At 48.9% G+C, this 16,377-nt stretch overlaps 7 non-coding genes across 7 annotated transcripts; 4 read left to right on the forward strand and 3 right to left on the reverse strand.

The window, feature by feature from the left end:
* Nucleotides 1-1,037: 1,037 nt before the first annotated feature.
* Trnag-ucc (transfer RNA glycine (anticodon UCC)) lies at nucleotides 1,038-1,109 on the reverse strand. Its single transcript has one exon. It is a non-coding gene; the product is annotated as a tRNA-Gly (tRNA).
* A 322-nt stretch (nucleotides 1,110-1,431) lies between these two features.
* Nucleotides 1,432-1,502, forward strand: Trnag-gcc (transfer RNA glycine (anticodon GCC)). Its single transcript has one exon. It is a non-coding gene; the product is annotated as a tRNA-Gly (tRNA).
* Nucleotides 1,503-2,253: 751 nt separating this feature from the next.
* On the forward strand, nucleotides 2,254-2,325 carry Trnae-uuc (transfer RNA glutamic acid (anticodon UUC)). The gene has a single exon. It is a non-coding gene; the product is annotated as a tRNA-Glu (tRNA).
* Nucleotides 2,326-8,543: 6,218 nt separating this feature from the next.
* Nucleotides 8,544-8,615, reverse strand: Trnag-ucc (transfer RNA glycine (anticodon UCC)). The gene has a single exon. It is a non-coding gene; the product is annotated as a tRNA-Gly (tRNA).
* Nucleotides 8,616-8,937: 322 nt separating this feature from the next.
* Nucleotides 8,938-9,008, forward strand: Trnag-acc (transfer RNA glycine (anticodon ACC)). The gene has a single exon. It is a non-coding gene; the product is annotated as a tRNA-Gly (tRNA).
* A 6,407-nt stretch (nucleotides 9,009-15,415) lies between these two features.
* Nucleotides 15,416-15,489, forward strand: Trnai-aau (transfer RNA isoleucine (anticodon AAU)). The gene has a single exon. It is a non-coding gene; the product is annotated as a tRNA-Ile (tRNA).
* A 635-nt stretch (nucleotides 15,490-16,124) lies between these two features.
* Trnag-ucc (transfer RNA glycine (anticodon UCC)) lies at nucleotides 16,125-16,196 on the reverse strand. The gene has a single exon. It is a non-coding gene; the product is annotated as a tRNA-Gly (tRNA).
* Nucleotides 16,197-16,377: the final 181 nt, after the last annotated feature.

Genomic DNA, 16,377 nt, shown 5'->3' on the forward strand with positions numbered 1-16,377 from the left:
AGTATTGTTTTCGAAAAGCAGGGGATTGGTTAAGTTTCCACTTCTATTGCTCGCTCCTGCGCCAGTTGCATTAATGGCACCGGTATAGGGGGCTACTGATCTCACTTCATGAGAGGGGAGACATTCTCGCTAGCTCTTAGTTACTTTGCCTTCCTGCCAAGCTTTTACCTGTTTGGATAGACAACGCATAAATAAGCCCCGAGTCCACATATCAGTATCATGAGACTCCGAACCAAGGACAATTACTACGTATTGGTGCCACTGTGCTTCAGTGCAGGGAGGAGGAGACGTCATGGCCAGGCCTCGGGTTTCGACCCCTGCCCAACGCGCCTCCACCGAGCTGCACTGGGTCATTTAAAAAAAAAAAAAAAAAAAAAAAAAGTTGGTTAGAGCGTCGTGCTAATAACGCGAAGGTCGTGGGTTCGATCCCCCCACGGGCCAGTACGGTTTTACCAATACGAAAAGGCAGCGCCGATTTCAGCTGGCGAGTGTGATGACCAAAAGATCATCACCCTGCGTGGAAGTTGACAGAGGATCCGAACCCGACTTGTCGGGAAGCGCTACAGCATTCGCTCGGCAATGGCCACAATATGTTGAACACACTGGTTCTCAAACGGCAAAGAGAGAATGAAAGAAAATGTCCGATTGCCGATGTGTAACAACTTTGGCCCTTGTCAGAGCTTGGGCGGGCGAGCGCGTGGGAACACAGGGTACTGTTGGCAATTTTGCTTCCTATTTTTCTTTCTCCTTTGTTTTCGCAACTGCAGCCCGAGTCAGTCAGGGAGCCGCCACCGTGAAATGAAGGGGCGTGCTGTGTGTCCACCGCCTCGCCTCTCCTTGCCTCTCTCAGTCGTTTCTCGTGCTTGTCGTTTTGATATAGGCCGACTGGAGAGCGTCAGCTCTCGCGTCAGCTGAGCAGCGCAAAGTCGAGACAAGTCGAGACACACTATCCATAGGCTGGACTGCAGCGAGTAAGAGGTGGAAAAAAAACATTAATTTAAGGGCAAAAGTACTCATATGCAAAATTAAGAGCCTGCTGCGGTTGCCGGGAATCGAACCCGGATCAACTGCTTGGAAGGCAACTATGCTGACCATTACACCACCACCGCACAACCGGGCGCCCCGACGCCGCGCTGTGTCGGCTTCCCGCCCGCAGGCAGCGGCTGAAGGTGATGGTAGCTGCAGGCGCATTGCGAGGTAGGCAGCGCGGATGCATTCGGACGGCGTATCCATGCACATTTCGCACCCTTTGGCAAGAGTCGGCGCCGGCGACGCAAGAGGACCGCTTTCTGGCGGCTTTTTTAGCCAGTATAGTGCAGGATTCAGCCTCTGCAGCATTTTCTCGACAGAATGCTACGGCGCTTGACGGCAGTCCCACTTTATCTTAAGGCATCTGCTCGGGAAGCAGCGTAAGATTCACTACTGGCCTCAGCATCGGTGGTTCAGTGGTAGAATGCTCGCCTGCCACGCGGGCGGCCCGGGTTCGATTCCTGGCCGATGCATCATTTTGCTTTTCCCGCGGTGCCGTGTGGCTTGCGCGCTTGAGATGCACGATCCACAAGAATGTACAGCGGTATTCCCTGGAGAAGAACCGAGAACGCAGCACTTGCGGTTCCCCAGTCGGACGCTCGCGTCATGTTCTACGGACTGGCGTCGGCCTGGCGTCACTAGTTGCTGTATCCAGGTGCCTCCGAGGCATCGAACTTTAACGACAGGGAGTGCTGCCTATCGTTGCAAAAGCTGCAGCAACACCGCAATCAACTGGGCCGGCAGTGCACGTGTAGCAACAGAAGACGTTGTCCAGGAAGTAGTGTATCTCTGCGTCTAATATTGGGTACGGTACTTACCTAGTTTCCAGGACCAGCGCTTCGCTCCGTGCCTCGGTAGCGCAGAAGGCAGCGCGTAAGTCTCATAATCTTCAGGTCGTGAGTTCGATCCTCACCCAGGGCATATGATTTTCTGTGACTGATGGTGATGCTGGTGCTAGGGCAACAACCTATCTCTTGTTTGTTATCCACAACGTTTCAACGCTTCAGCTGGAAAATGTTTACTTCCTGTTATTGATACTTACAGCTTTCCTTTTCCTCTTCTCCCAGTAGAGCATGGAGCCAAAAGTATTGCTCTGAGACTTTTGAAGTGCGCGCCTTGCAAGTCAGTATGCGCTAAGACGCTCGCAAAGAGAGAAGGGTGCCGACGCGGGACTCGGCACGAAATGTGCGAGAGACCATCCGAACCGTCTAACGAACGCCCAAATCCGGTGTGGTCTAGTGGCTAGGATACCTGGCTTTCACCCAGGAGGCCCGGGTTCAATTCCCGGTACCGGAACGGTAATTTTTTCCACACGAATCGCGACAAGTTTCAGCTGTCAGAGCTACCGTTTCCCGTCCAGCTCGCAATACAGCTGCTGTTTCGTGACCTCCAGCGGAACATAGACGAGCGAAGCAGAAGCACGATGACCCTAGCAGTGACGTGTGGCTTCATGCCTCGTGTTTCCAGCGTAGGGCTGAGCAACCGCCCGTGGCGAGGCCCGTTAGCTCACAGTTCCGCTTGAGACGCGACAGCGATCGGACGTGCTGTGTATTCGATCCGCCGTTTCCCTCGGGTTGTGACTATTTACTTTCTGTGTGTGACGTTTGTTTGTCTTCTTTTCTTCGTTGTTTCGTCGCCTTAGTGTTTGTGTTGTGTCTTGTGTTGTATAGCGGCTTTTGCCGCATTTATTAAGTGTTATGGCTTCCCGGTTGTTTCCGCGGAAGTGTACTCTCAGTTTTCAGTTTAACAAGGCCACCAGGAATGTTCAACCAACTTCGTTGGAAATTCACGAATGGATTGTGGATACGATTGGCGTTACATCGGACCAGGTACATACGGCGTATTTTGACACAGAACTTTACTGCTTTTTTGTGAAATTGTTGAACCCAGTTTTGCTAGATAAGATTTTACTTAAACATGGTGAGCAAGTGTCGTTCCGTCATAGAGATGGTTCTGTTAGCAGTGTTACTGTTTCAAATGCGGAAATTACGTATACCACAGTTCGGGTTTATAATTTACCCCCTGAAGTTGAAAACAGTTATCTCAAGGAAGCTTTACTTGGTTATGGTACCGTTCGGTCAATTCGAAATGAACGTTGGTCTGCACAACATAAGCTGCAATGTTATAATGGTATCAGATCGGTTGAAATGCATATTAAGTTGAATATACCGTCCCATCTGGTTGTATGTGGTTATCGTGTTCATCTTACTTATGAGGGGCAAGTTGGTACGTGTTTTCTATGTAATGAAAATGGTCATGTTCGTGCTAATTGCCCTAAGCGGGTGTTTGTGCTTAAAAATGGGCTATCACAACGCCGCAAATTAACGGTTGCCGATCTTGTGCCATCAGCTTCCTCCACTGTCTCGTGTCAGCCTCCTGCAGTAGATTCTTCACAACGGGTGACACCTTCCTCTGATGCAGGTTTTCCCCCGTTACCCACTCGCCCAGATGTATCGGCTGCTTCTACACCGATCCCGTCTGTTTCCAATAACAAACGCCGTCGTGCTAGTGATACCGGTAGCACTGATGACGAAGCTGCTGTTTCGCAGCCGGTTTCCGAATCTGACGAGAGAATTCCGGAATCTCCCATGCTTGTTTTGGATTCTGTTCCCACTGTGTCTCCTGCTTTGCCTGATGACGTCAAACTTGCTGCCACGCCGTCGGCGCAAGAGCCCCAACATTCGGTCGAGGTGGTGTTGACATCCCTCCCGACACAGGCATCACAACATGTTGACGACACTTCGGTGCAGGCAGCTGTTTGTCGGAAAATCGCTTCTAGAACTGCGCGCTCAGCTTCAGCGGATTCCAAACCTATCTCTCCACCTCCTACACTTCCAATACCTACACCTTCTGATGCCGGTGCCGATGTTCCTGATGCAGTTTTCCCCTTGCTTGCTCCTTCTTCTGATTCCTCTCGCCCTGCTAATCCTTCGGATGCCTTGGTTGACGTGCCTGATCTCGAACCCCCCACTCCACCTGCTCTTAAATCTGGTGTGCATCAGATACGCCGTCGGGTGAAAGTGCCCCCCAATCTTCACGCGGTGCGGAAAAAACACAAGCATGCAAAGGATGACTCTGATTCCGTTGATTCCGGGCAATCACCCTCTGCCATGTCTGATGTTGATGATCTGGATGTAGTTGCTTCTAATGTGGTGTAATTAGGGTTCATTTTCCCTTTTTTGGTTGATGTTGCAGTCGTACACGTTTATTACCTTAAATATAAATAGCATTCAATCTGCTCTGAAGTTAGCGTCTCTGCAGCAGTTCATTTATGACTCTGCAGCTGATGTTGTTTTCCTGCAGGAAGTCTCCGTTGCACACCTGTTTGTTCCTGGCTTTCGCACTATTATAAATTTTGCGCCTGAGTTTTCCACAGGTACTGCCTTACTAATTCGTGACGGTATCCCCGTTACCGAAATTGAGCTCTTAGACTCGGGAAGGGGTATTGGTTGTCGGTTATTTGACACAACCTTGGTTAATATTTACGCCCCCTCTGGTTCCAGCAAACGGCAGGAAAGGTCTCGTTTTTATAAAGAGGATCTGATTTATCTTTTACGCAAAAATCCTGCGACTTTGATATTGGGGGGTGATTTTAATTGTGTATTACAAGCTAAGGACCAATCCCCTCATTTTAATTATTGTTTCGAGCTACATTCTCTTGTACGTCAACTACGACTACGCGATGCGTGGGAGGTAAAACACCCCACTTTAGTTAAATTTACATTTTTTACTGCCACCTCAAGTAGTCGATTGGACCGATTGTATATTTCTGATCCCCTTAGTGTTTCTGTTTTAAATGTAGATGTTATTCCAGCCAGTTTTACGGATCATTGTGCTCTTGCGGTTATAATTAATTTGGAGCGTCAGCCTCTTAAACTTTATCGGCCGCTGTGGAAATTCAATGTCTCCCTGCTCGATGACCCTGACATCGAACCTCTAATACAGACGGCGTGGGACATGTGTTTACGTTCTCTGCGATACTATCCGTCTAAGCTTCACTGGTGGATCCACTGTGCGAAGCCAAAACTACGTCGCACTTTAATGTCCTACAGTTATAATAGAGCGCGAGATCTGAAACTGACTTTTGAGTATTATTATTCGGTGCTTCGCGAACTTTATGATACTTCTCGAATGACATGTGCCCACCTTTCTGAGGTTCGGAAAATTAAAGCCAAGCTCCTTAGTATTAAACGGCTTCAGATGGAAGGATTGAAGATTAAATCTAAACCGCCGTCCACCTTAGCACATGAGATGACTTCCATGTACCATCTGTTTCGTCACCACAAGAACCGTCGACGTGTATTGATTGACGGCCTTATGGCAGCTGATGGTCGCCGGCTTACCTTACAGAATCAAATAACCCATGAACTTACCTGCTACTATGAGACCTTATATGCTGTGGCTGATTCTGATCCGCTTGATGTTGACGAGATTTTAACTGCTATCCCATCAGTTTTAACAGAGGACCATAATATGGAATTTTTAGCTCCTTTTACTGCAGACGAAATTTCAGCTTTCATTGCTTGTTCACCATCTCACAAATCTCCTGGTCCGGATGGCCTTCCTAAGGAGTTTTTTGTTCGCTTTTGGCCTATTATAGGGCCTGTTTTTACGGATATAGTAAATGAAATTTTGAATGGTGGCACAATTCCGGCCGATTTCAAGAGAGGTACGGTTGTCCTGATACCGAAATCTGCTGGTTTGAAGACAGCTAGTGACTTTCGTCCTTTAACCCTTTTAAATTTTGATTATAAGACGGCTGCTAGGGCTGTTAATGCACGTCTATCCGTCTTGCTTACACCTGTGATAACTCCTTGTCAAAGCTGCTTTCCGGGGCGCTCCATCTTGACGCCTCTGGCGGGGTATCGTGACATTGTGTCGATTGTCGCTGTCACCAATATTTCCTGTGCGCTTTTATTTGTTGATTTTAGTAAGGCTTTTGATCGTGTGTCCCATTCGTTTTTAGAGCTTCTGCTGCGCCGACTCGGTTTTAATGAAAAGGCGCTGCTGGTTCTTAAGAATATGACGACTGGCATTTCTGCTAAGATTGACATTAATGGACAGCTGACGAAGGTCATTGATATTAAACGTGGCGTCCCGCAAGGTAGCCCTTTATCCATGACCCTTTATGCTCTCTCCCTTCAACCACTCCTCACACGTCTCAACTCGACACTTCGTGGTCTTACGATCTCTGGGGTTACCCAGACAGCAACAGCTTATGCTGATGATTTGGTTGTTTTGCTTCGTTCCACCGCAGAAGTGCCGCCGTTGAAAATGGAACTAGATAAATTTTCTGCTGCCTCAGGTTCTCGTATCAACCCCCGTAAAAGCAAACTCCTGAATTTGCGGGGCTTTGAACATGTGGTTGTTCCGTGGGTTACGGCTGTTGAACATCATACACATTTAGGTATCTATCTTGAACGGTGTCCTCTTCGTATGGCTGCGAAAAATTGGCAAGTGGCCATTTCCAAGCTTCAAGGTGTTTTATTCGAACACTCATGGCGTTCGATACCGATACTGCAAAAAAAGCTTGTATTAGACACTTATGTTTTATGTAAAGTATATTACGTTGCTCAGTTGTTTCCGCTTCCCAGAATGCAGGGTGCAAAAATGGTCCAGCTTATTAACAGATATATTTGGCGGGGGCACATTTTTAAATTACGTTGTGATGTTCTTACGAAGCCGCGACTTGAGGGCGGCTTGTCGTTCACCGATGTCCGTGTCAAGGCTGCTGCCCTTTATGTTAAGCGCACCCTCCATCTTTTATTTTCTGAGTCCCCGACTGTTACTTCGCGATTATTCCATGTCGTTCGTCCTGCGAGCTTGTCACCGCCTATTAACGTAGGACCTCTAAATGCGAAGCTACGGCATGTTCGGGACTTCTACATTGAGATTAGTTATCTGGATCTCCACTTACAACGTCGTCCTGTTTTTACTACGCGAACACTGCTTGACAAATGGCACAGGTCTTCTTCTTCCATCCCGATTGTTTTACAATATCCCCGTTTCCATTGGCGTAACATATGGACGAATATCAGCTTACCCGTTCATTCCGCAACTGTTGCCTCCCTATGGTATAAGGTAGTTAATCAGCTGATTCCTACGAACGAACGACTTCATCGTATAGGTTTAAGTGTCACTCCGCTTTGTCAAACGTGTGGTTGTGTTGATACGCTCCCACACCGATTTACCTGCGCTGACCGTCTTCGCATGTGGTACTGGCTGCGCCGACAATTGGCGTTACTCACCAGAAGCTCGGAATCAGCTTTTACAACTGATATTCTCTGCTGGCCGGACACGGTTTTTTATCCCCGGACAAAGAACAACACCATTATGTGGCTTCTTGGCCGTTACATTTTTGCAGTGGTTGATGGTGATGGTATTTCCGATTTTATTTCGTTTACTGGTTACATGCTTCATGAGTACTGGACGCAACAATCTTTCCCACATCTTAAGAGGGACTTTGCGAATATGCTCAGTATTGTTTTCGAAAAGCAGGGGATTGGTTAAGTTTCCACTTCTATTGCTCGCTCCTGCGCCAGTTGCATTAACTGCACCGGTATAGGGGGCTACTGATCTCACTTCATGAGAGGGGAGACATTCTCGCTAGCTCTTAGTTACTTTGCCTTCCTGCCAAGCTTTTACCTGTTTGGATAGACAACGCATAAATAAGCCCCGAGTCCACATATCAGTATCATGAGACTCCGAACCAAGGACAATTACTACGTATTGGTGCCACTGTGCTTCAGTGCAGGGAGGAGGAGACGTCATGGCCAGGCCTCGGGTTTCGACCCCTGCCCAACGCGCCTCCACCGAGCTGCACTGGGTCATTTAAAAAAAAAAAAAAAAAAAAAAAAAGTTGGTTAGAGCGTCGTGCTAATAACGCGAAGGTCGTGGGTTCGATCCCCCCACGGGCCAGAACGGTTTTACCAATACGAAAAGGCAGCGCCGATTTCAGCTGGCGAGTGTGATGACCAAAAGATCATCACCCTGCGTGGAAGTTGACAGAGGATCCGAACCCGACTTGTCGGGAAGCGCTACAGCATTCGCTCGGCAATGGCCACAATATGTTGAACACACTGGTTCTCAAACGGCAAAGAGAGAATGAAAGAAAATGTCCGATTGCCGATGTGTAACAACTTTGGCCCTTGTCAGAGCTTGGGCGGGCGAGCGCGTGGGAACACAGGGTACTGTTGGCAATTTTGCTTCCTATTTTTCTTTCTCCTTTGTTTTCGCAACTGCAGCCCGAGTCAGTCAGGGAGCCGCCACCGTGAAATGAAGGGGCGTGCTGTGTGTCCACCGCCTCGCCTCTCCTTGCCTCTCTCAGTCGTTTCTCGTGCTTGTCGTTTTGATATAGGCCGACTGGAGAGCGTCAGCTCTCGCGTCAGCTGAGCAGAGCAAAGTCGAGACAAGTCGAGACACACTATCCATAGGCTGGTCTGCAGCGAGTAAGAGGTGGAAAAAAAACATTAATTTAAGGGCAAAAGTACTCATATGCAAAATTAAGAGCCTGCTGCGGTTGCCGGGAATCGAACCCGGATCAACTGCTTGGAAGGCAACTATGCTGACCATTACACCACCACCGCACAACCGGGCGCCCCGACGCCGCGCTGTGTCGGCTTCCCGCCCGCAGGCAGCGGCTGAAGGTGATGGTAGCTGCAGGCGCATTGCGAGGTAGGCAGCGCGGATGCATTCGGACGGCGTATCCATGCACATTTCGCACCCTTTGGCAAGAGTCGGCGCCGGCGACGCAAGAGGACCGCTTTCTGGCGGCATTTTTAGCCAGTACAGTGCAGGATTCAGCGTCTGCAGCATTTTCTCGACAGAATGCTACGGCGCTTGACGGCAGTCCCACTTTATCTTAAGGCATCTGCTCGGGAAGCAGCGTAAGATTCACTACTGGCCTCAGCATCGGTGGTTCAGTGGTAGAATGCTCGCCTACCACGCGGGCGGCCCGGGTTCGATTCCCGGCCGATGCATCATTTTGCTTTTCCCGCGGTGCCGTGTGGCTTGCGCGCTTGAGATGCACGATCCACAAGAATGTACAGCGGTATTCCCTGGAGAAGAACCGAGAACGCAGCACTTGCGGTTCCCCAGTCGGACGCTCGCGTCATGTTTCTACGGACTGGCGTCGGCCTGGCGTCACTAGTTGCTGTATCCAGGTGCCTCCGAGGCATCGAACTTTAACGACAGGGAGTGCTGCCTATCGTTTGCAAAAGCTGCAGCAACACCGCAATCAACTGGGCCGGCAGTGCACGTGTAGCAACAGAAGACGTTGTCCAGGAAGTAGTGTATCTCTGCGTCTAATATTGGGTACGGTACTTACCTAGTTTCCAGGACCAGCGCTTCGCTCCGTGCCTCGGTAGCGCAGAAGGCAGCGCGTAAGTCTCATAATCTTCAGGTCGTGAGTTCGATCCTCACCCGGGCATATGATTTTCTGTGACTGATGGTGATGCTGGTGCTAGGGCAACAACTTATCTCTTGTTTGTTATCCACAACGTTTCAACGCTTCAGCTGGAAAATGTTTACTTCCTGTTATTGATACTTACAGCTTTCCTTTTCCTCTTCTCCCAGTAGAGCATGGAGCCAAAAGTATTGCTCTGAGACTTTTGAAGTGCGCGCCTTGCAAGTCAGTATGCGCTAAGACGCTCGCAAAGAGAGAAGGGTGCCGACGCGGGACTCGGCACGAAATGTGCGAGAGACCATCCGAACCGTCTAACGAACGCCCAAATCCGGTGTGGTCTAGTGGAGGCGCATTCCCTCGCGGGCAGCCGTGCGGTGCGGACGTACGGAGCGGCTGGTCGTGTTTACTTCGTCGCTGCCGGCGGCGGTCGCTGTGCATGGTGAGTGCGCGCTTACAGCGATAACACTACCCTCGGTAATGAATACACGAATGCAATCATGACTCAACCAGAACGGAAAGACACTCTTAAGTTGACATTCGACCCGAAATTTGCCAGACCAAAATCCTTTGAGGTAGAACTATTTGTGCGAGATGTTATGAAATTAACGCTTGACGATTTAATTGGCATTCACTTATCGATCGTTAGTAGTACCGTTTACTTGAAATTGGTGACGCCTGAACGATGTGAACAAATTGTTGCGTCTTGTGGTGGATCTCTTAGGTTCAAACATTGAGACGGAAACGTTGGCGAGGTGCGACTAACGCAAGCCGGCTTGGGATTGCGAACCATCAGAATATTTGAACTGCCCTTCGAAGTAACTGCCGAGCAGATTAACGCCAAACTACGGGAATATGGTTCGGTAATAAGCAACGTTGCTGAGAAATGGTCAGGGCAACATATATTCCCAGTATTAAACGGTGTGCGGCAAGTGAAACTCGAATTGCTGAAGCATGTTCCATCTTACATCATTATCAGTGGGTACAGGGCCATAGTAATTTATGACGGGCAACCACGGACATGCTCGGGATGTGGCTCTACAGCACACGTCCGCGCTCAGTGTCTTCAGAGGCGCGTAGCGCAGATCCCGACTGGCGAGCGTGAGCAGCCTGGCCCCAGTTCTACGTTGCCGATCACTTACGTAGCCGCCGCCCGTGTAAACACCGCTCCAGAACTCAGCGTCGATTTCACCCTAGATGCATACACTGATCACAACGAGGAGAACATACCAATGGACACGAGTAATGTACCGGAAACCCTCGGAGCTTCCTTACAGGAAGTTAAGGAGGGAAGTAAGGAGACGCAGGGTGGCAGCCAGGTCTGTAACGTCTTCGAACAGCCGCAAGCGGCGGAAGTTTTTCCCATGGCCGAAAACTGTGCCACTCCGGAGAACACTGCTCAAAACTCCAAGTGCCCTTCCCCGAAAAAGCAGAAGAAGCGACGAATCGCGCAACAGGGTGCTGACACAAAAGCGCAACCACTGCGTGAGAAAGCCAATCAGGTGCGTCAGAAGATGACCGACGTGACGTCTCAGGTTTCCACTGCAACTCCCCAGACATCCAAAAAGTCCCGCACTGACGACTCAGAGGCTGACTCCGACAACAGACCCTCCCCGTCACAGACGAAGATGATGTCGGTAGCTACAGAAGGTACAGGTGGCCACCTGCCAGATAGCAGTGCAGATCCGCGTGAAGCTCACCACCCGCGTAACTGGGCGGACGACGTCGAAGAATGCTCTCACGACAACGGTATGACCGAAGTACAGGGACAAGACCGAGAAACAGTGTCAGAAGTGCGGGAAACGGAATCGCATGAGCAACGGACGACTGAATCTGCTCTTCAGACGGTCGATGCCGACCCCGACTTCTTTTAATTGATGCCCCTCCGTCATCCCTAAGGGAGCGGCTCAACGCCACGCATACCTCTGCCCTCATGCCACCCTTACAGGCATACCGTGTTGCCACGGTCAACATCAACAAGATCAGCAGTACGTCAAATCTGAGGAATCTTACGGATTTCTTATATGCAGCTGATGTCGACATTGCGCTGTTGCAAGAGGTCGCCGACATTGATCTGGATCGTATTACAGGTTACAATGCGTTAATCAACCCGGGACGTGGCAGTGAACTCGGAACTGCACTTTTGACCAAAGAAGGCATCGCCGTAGCCAATGTCGACAGACTGCCGAACAGCAGAGGTATTGCGGGGACAATCCACAACACCCGATTCATAAATGTTTATACCCCTTCTGGAACGGGAAAAAAACGCCAGAGATCGGAGTTTTTTAAGGAAGAGATAGTGCCGCTTTTTACAACCCGCACAGGCCAAGTCGTATTTGCCGGTGATTTCAACTGTGTACTGAAACCCAAAGACCAAACGCCACATTTTAACACTTCCATAGAACTTCTGGACATTGTTCGAGAATTAAACCTACTCGACACGTGGGAACTTAAACACGGCGACATGCCCGGTTTTACCCACGTCACCAGCCATTCTGCCAGCCGCATTGACAGAATTTATGCAACTTCCAATTTACGAAACCATATATTGCAAGCGGAGCGATGGCCGCTTATATTCTCTGACCATGTAGCATATATCTGTACCATAAATATGGAAAAACAGGGTACATATAGAGCGAGAGGCCCGTGGAAACTGAATGTTTCCCATTTATCAGATCCAGGGTGCCACACCGTCTTCCAACACACATGGGCAGATTGTGAAAGGAAATTTCCACTGTACAATTCGGCTTTCTCGTGGTGGTTAAAATGTGCAAAGCCAGCTCTAATAAAAGCGATGAAGTGTTACTCTCGCGAGAAATACGCCTGGCAGAGGACCACAATAGAATTCTATTTTCAGTGCCTACGAGAACTTTATACCGACGATAATACAGTAGTGGCCAATCACATGCAGATCAAAAGAATCAAGGCGACACTCCTAACACTGACGCGACGACAATCTGAAGGCTATCAAGTGAGAACACGCCTGCAAAATGCAGTGCGGGAGGAGACAACATCCATGTACCACGTTATACAAGAGCAAAAAAGACGAAACAGGAAAATACTGACTGAGCTAAAAACTGCAGACGGTCGCCTTTTCGACACACAAACTGCTATTCACGAAGAAATTTATAACCATTTTACGGCGTTACTAGCTGAAAAACCAATAGATGTGGCAGCGCAGGCAGTCCTTACGGACAGGGCGTGGGGGAGACTTAGTCCGGAACAGGCGGCAGAACTCGCCTCAGACATACTCGAGGATGAAGTGGCAGACGCCATTCTCAGAAGCCCAAGAAATAAATCGCCTGGTCCTGACGGATTACCTGCCGAGTTTTATCACACATTTAGGCGACAGTTAATTAGTAAGTTGACTCTGGTCTGTAATGATATTATGAACATTCGAAATGATAGCTTGAAAGATTTTTGTAAAGGGATAGTGGTGCTAGTACCAAAAACTCCAGGAGGCAAAACTGTAGAGAATCTCCGGCCTTTAACATTGCTTAACACTGACTATAAAATTTTCGCACGTGTCATTATGCAACGATTAAATTCAGTCATTACCAGCGTTACCGGCGACTACCAAACGTGCGTTGGACCAAATAGAAATATTTTCCACACTTTAACTGCATATAGAGATCTCATGGCGATTGCCGAAGCCTGTGACATCCCAAGTGCCCTTGTGTCCCTCGACTTTGAAAAGGCCTTTGACAGGGTGAACCACTCCTATCTCCTACGCACCATGGACGCCATGCATTTTCCTCAGAAAATCACTGATACTGTTAAAACCCTCCTGATGAATGGTACGTCGCAAATCAATGTAAATGGACGCTTAAGCAGGCCGATCAGTATCGCCAGTTCAGTACGACAGGGCTGCCCAATGTCGATGGCATTGTTTGCCATAGCACTCGAGCCATTCTTGTACTCCCTGACGCAAGACCTTCCAGGGCTGCTCATTCATGGTCAGAAGATTATTTGCCAGGCTTACGCAGATGATGTCAGTTTTGTAATAACGAAAGACGAGGACTTAGAGAAAGCTTTCCACATTCTAACAACGTATGAAGCTGCATCGGGGGCGAAACTCAACCGTCACAAGTCAGGCTTAATGCACATTGGACGCGGACTAGAACTCGGTGCTGTTGAAAGAATAAGAAGCTTGGAAACGATCACCTGCCTCGGGATTGAATACACACGCAATGTCCGCCGCACGGCTGCCTTGAACTATCGAAAACTGCTGGCAAAAATGCGCGCTGGCATACGGCAACATAGCCTGCGAGCTCTAAATGCCATTCAAAGAGTGGCTTTAGTTAACACCTACATAATTTCCAAAGTAAATTACGTTGCCCAAGTACTGCCATTACCAAAGACTATGGCACAGCAAATGTTAGCGGCGCTTGGCCACTTTGTTACCAGGGGTCAGATATTTAAAGTAAAGTATGAAACCCTCACCCTACCAGTTTGGAAGGGAGGCCTCAATTTGACGGATGTCTACCTCAAAGCAAAAGCCTTGTATGTTAGTCAAACATACAAACAGTGGCACAGATCACCTAACACATTGACGGCTCACATTTTGAATGAAATAGTGCCTCCCAATCTGGACCCACCTGTAGATGTAAAACACATTCTGAACTCGCTCTGTCACTTCAGGTATTTCATACTAGAACTTAGCTACATACAACGATGAATTCCAGAGGCAAACCGACACAAAGTCAAAGCGATTTACGCCACATTGACGGAAAGTACACCACGCAATATAGTGGAGGATAAATGTCGAGGTTATAACTGGAAACAAGTCTGGGAGAACATTCACGACCCGCTTCTTTCATCTACAGTTCGCTCAACTTGGTACATGGCAGTCAATAGGAAATTTCCGACCAATTCGAGGTTACACAAGATTCACCTGGCCGAAACACCGAATTGTATCAGATGTCACTTAGTCGACACAGACGAGCATAGATTTACTTGCGACGCTGTACAGGACATATGGTCCCTCTGCACACGGAAACTCGCAAGCATACTGCGAACGTCACCAAGAACGATAACACCGACACGCCTACTCAACCCTGACGAAGTTCCCTATCCCAATACAAAACGACGTGCCGTCAATTGGCTAAAGGGCCAGACTGTATACTACATACTATCCGAGAAAGAGAAGAGTACAGAAGAATATTGGATACATTTAACGATGGAACACCAGACACTACTACGAACGACGAAATATAGAGAAAACTATGCTTGTTTTTTATTACGAACGTTGACATAGAGTCACTATATTGCAAAAATCTTTATGGTTTTTTTCATAGCATTTGCCATACTAATGGGGCGACACTTCTATTCCTTTATTTTTTTTATGTTAGAAAACCTAAAAGGTACCCTGGTAGGATGTCATGGAGACTTTGGTGGCCGGGGCTTCGGAGTTAAGAGCAGCTCAAACAGGAATAACACTTGAGAGATGGACGAAAAAACGAATGTTAGACAACGGAATACATCAGCAATAGCTATTCAACGAGAAGACAAACTTTGAAGCCACCAGTCTGCTGAAATTCCCCACGTACACCTACGGCGAGTCAGGGCTACCAATCAAGAAGTATTTTCATTTGCGTCTCATGAGGAGACATTTAGTTCCTTACAATTACAGCTACTGAAGCTAGCCGATGAAGGCAATTTTGGCGAGTGCAAGTGACGGGCTATAACGGGAGGATGGAGGCCGAAAAAAAAAAAAAAAAAAAAAAACACTAGCTAGGATACCTGGCTTTCACCCAGGAGGCCCGTGTTCGATTCCCGGTACCGGAACGGAATTTTTTCCACACGAATCGCGACAAGTTTCAGCTGTCAGAGCTACCGTTTCCCGTCCAGCTCGCAATACAGCTACTGTTTCGTGACCGCCAGCGGAACATAGACGAGCGAAGCAGAAGCACGATGACCCTAGCAGTGGCGTGTGGCTTCATGCCTCGTGTTTCCAGCGTAGGGCTGAGCAACCGCCCGTGGCCAGGCCCGTTAGCTCAGTTGGTTAGAGCGTCGTGCTAATAACGCGAAGGTCGTGGGTTCGATCCCCCCACGGGCCAGTACGCTTTTACCAATACGAAACGGCAGCGCCGATTTCAGCTGGCGAGTGTGATGACCAAAAGATCATCACCCTGCGTGGAAGTTGACAGAGGATCCGAACCCGACTTGTTGGGAAGCAAAGCGCTACAGCATTCGCTCGGCAATGGCCACAATATGTTGAACACACTGGTTCTCAAACGGCAAAGAGAAAATGTAAGAAAATGTCCGATTGCCGATGTGTAACAACTTTGGCCCTTGTCAGAGCTTGGGCGGGTGAGCGCGTGGGAACACAGGGTACTGTTGGCAATTTTGCTTCCTATTTTTCTTTCTCCTTTGTTTTCGCAGCTGCAGCCCGAGTCAGTCAGGGAGCCGCCACCGTGAAATGAAGGGGCGTGCTGTGTGTCCACCGCCATGCCTCTCCTTGCCTCTCTCAGTCGTTTCTCGTGCTTGTCGTTTTGATATAGGCCGACTGGAGAGCGTCAGCTGAGCATACGTCGAGACACACTATCTATAGGCTGGTCTGCAGCGAATAAGAGGTGGAAGCTAACATTAATAGCGAATAAGAGGTGGAAGCTAACATTAATTTAAGGACGCGTGGCAAAAGTACTCATATGCAAAATTAAAAGCCTACTCAAATGCAAAATTAAAAGCCTGCTGCGGTGGCCGGGAATCGGACCCGGATCAACTGCTTGGAAGGCAACAATGCTGACCATTACACCACCACCGCACAAGCGAGCGCCCCGCCTCCGCGTTGTGTCGGCTTCGCGCCTGTCGCCAGCGGCCGAAGGTGATCGTACCTGGCAGGCGCATTTCGAGGTAGGATACGGGAGCACAACCAGACGCATTCGGACAGCGTATCCGCGCACATCGCGCGGAGCAGCGGAGCGGTTGCGGCTTTGTTTACATCG

Source organism: Schistocerca serialis, chromosome 2, assembly GCF_023864345.2.
Source record: "Schistocerca serialis cubense isolate TAMUIC-IGC-003099 chromosome 2, iqSchSeri2.2, whole genome shotgun sequence".
Lineage (NCBI taxonomy): Eukaryota > Metazoa > Arthropoda > Insecta > Orthoptera > Acrididae > Schistocerca > Schistocerca serialis.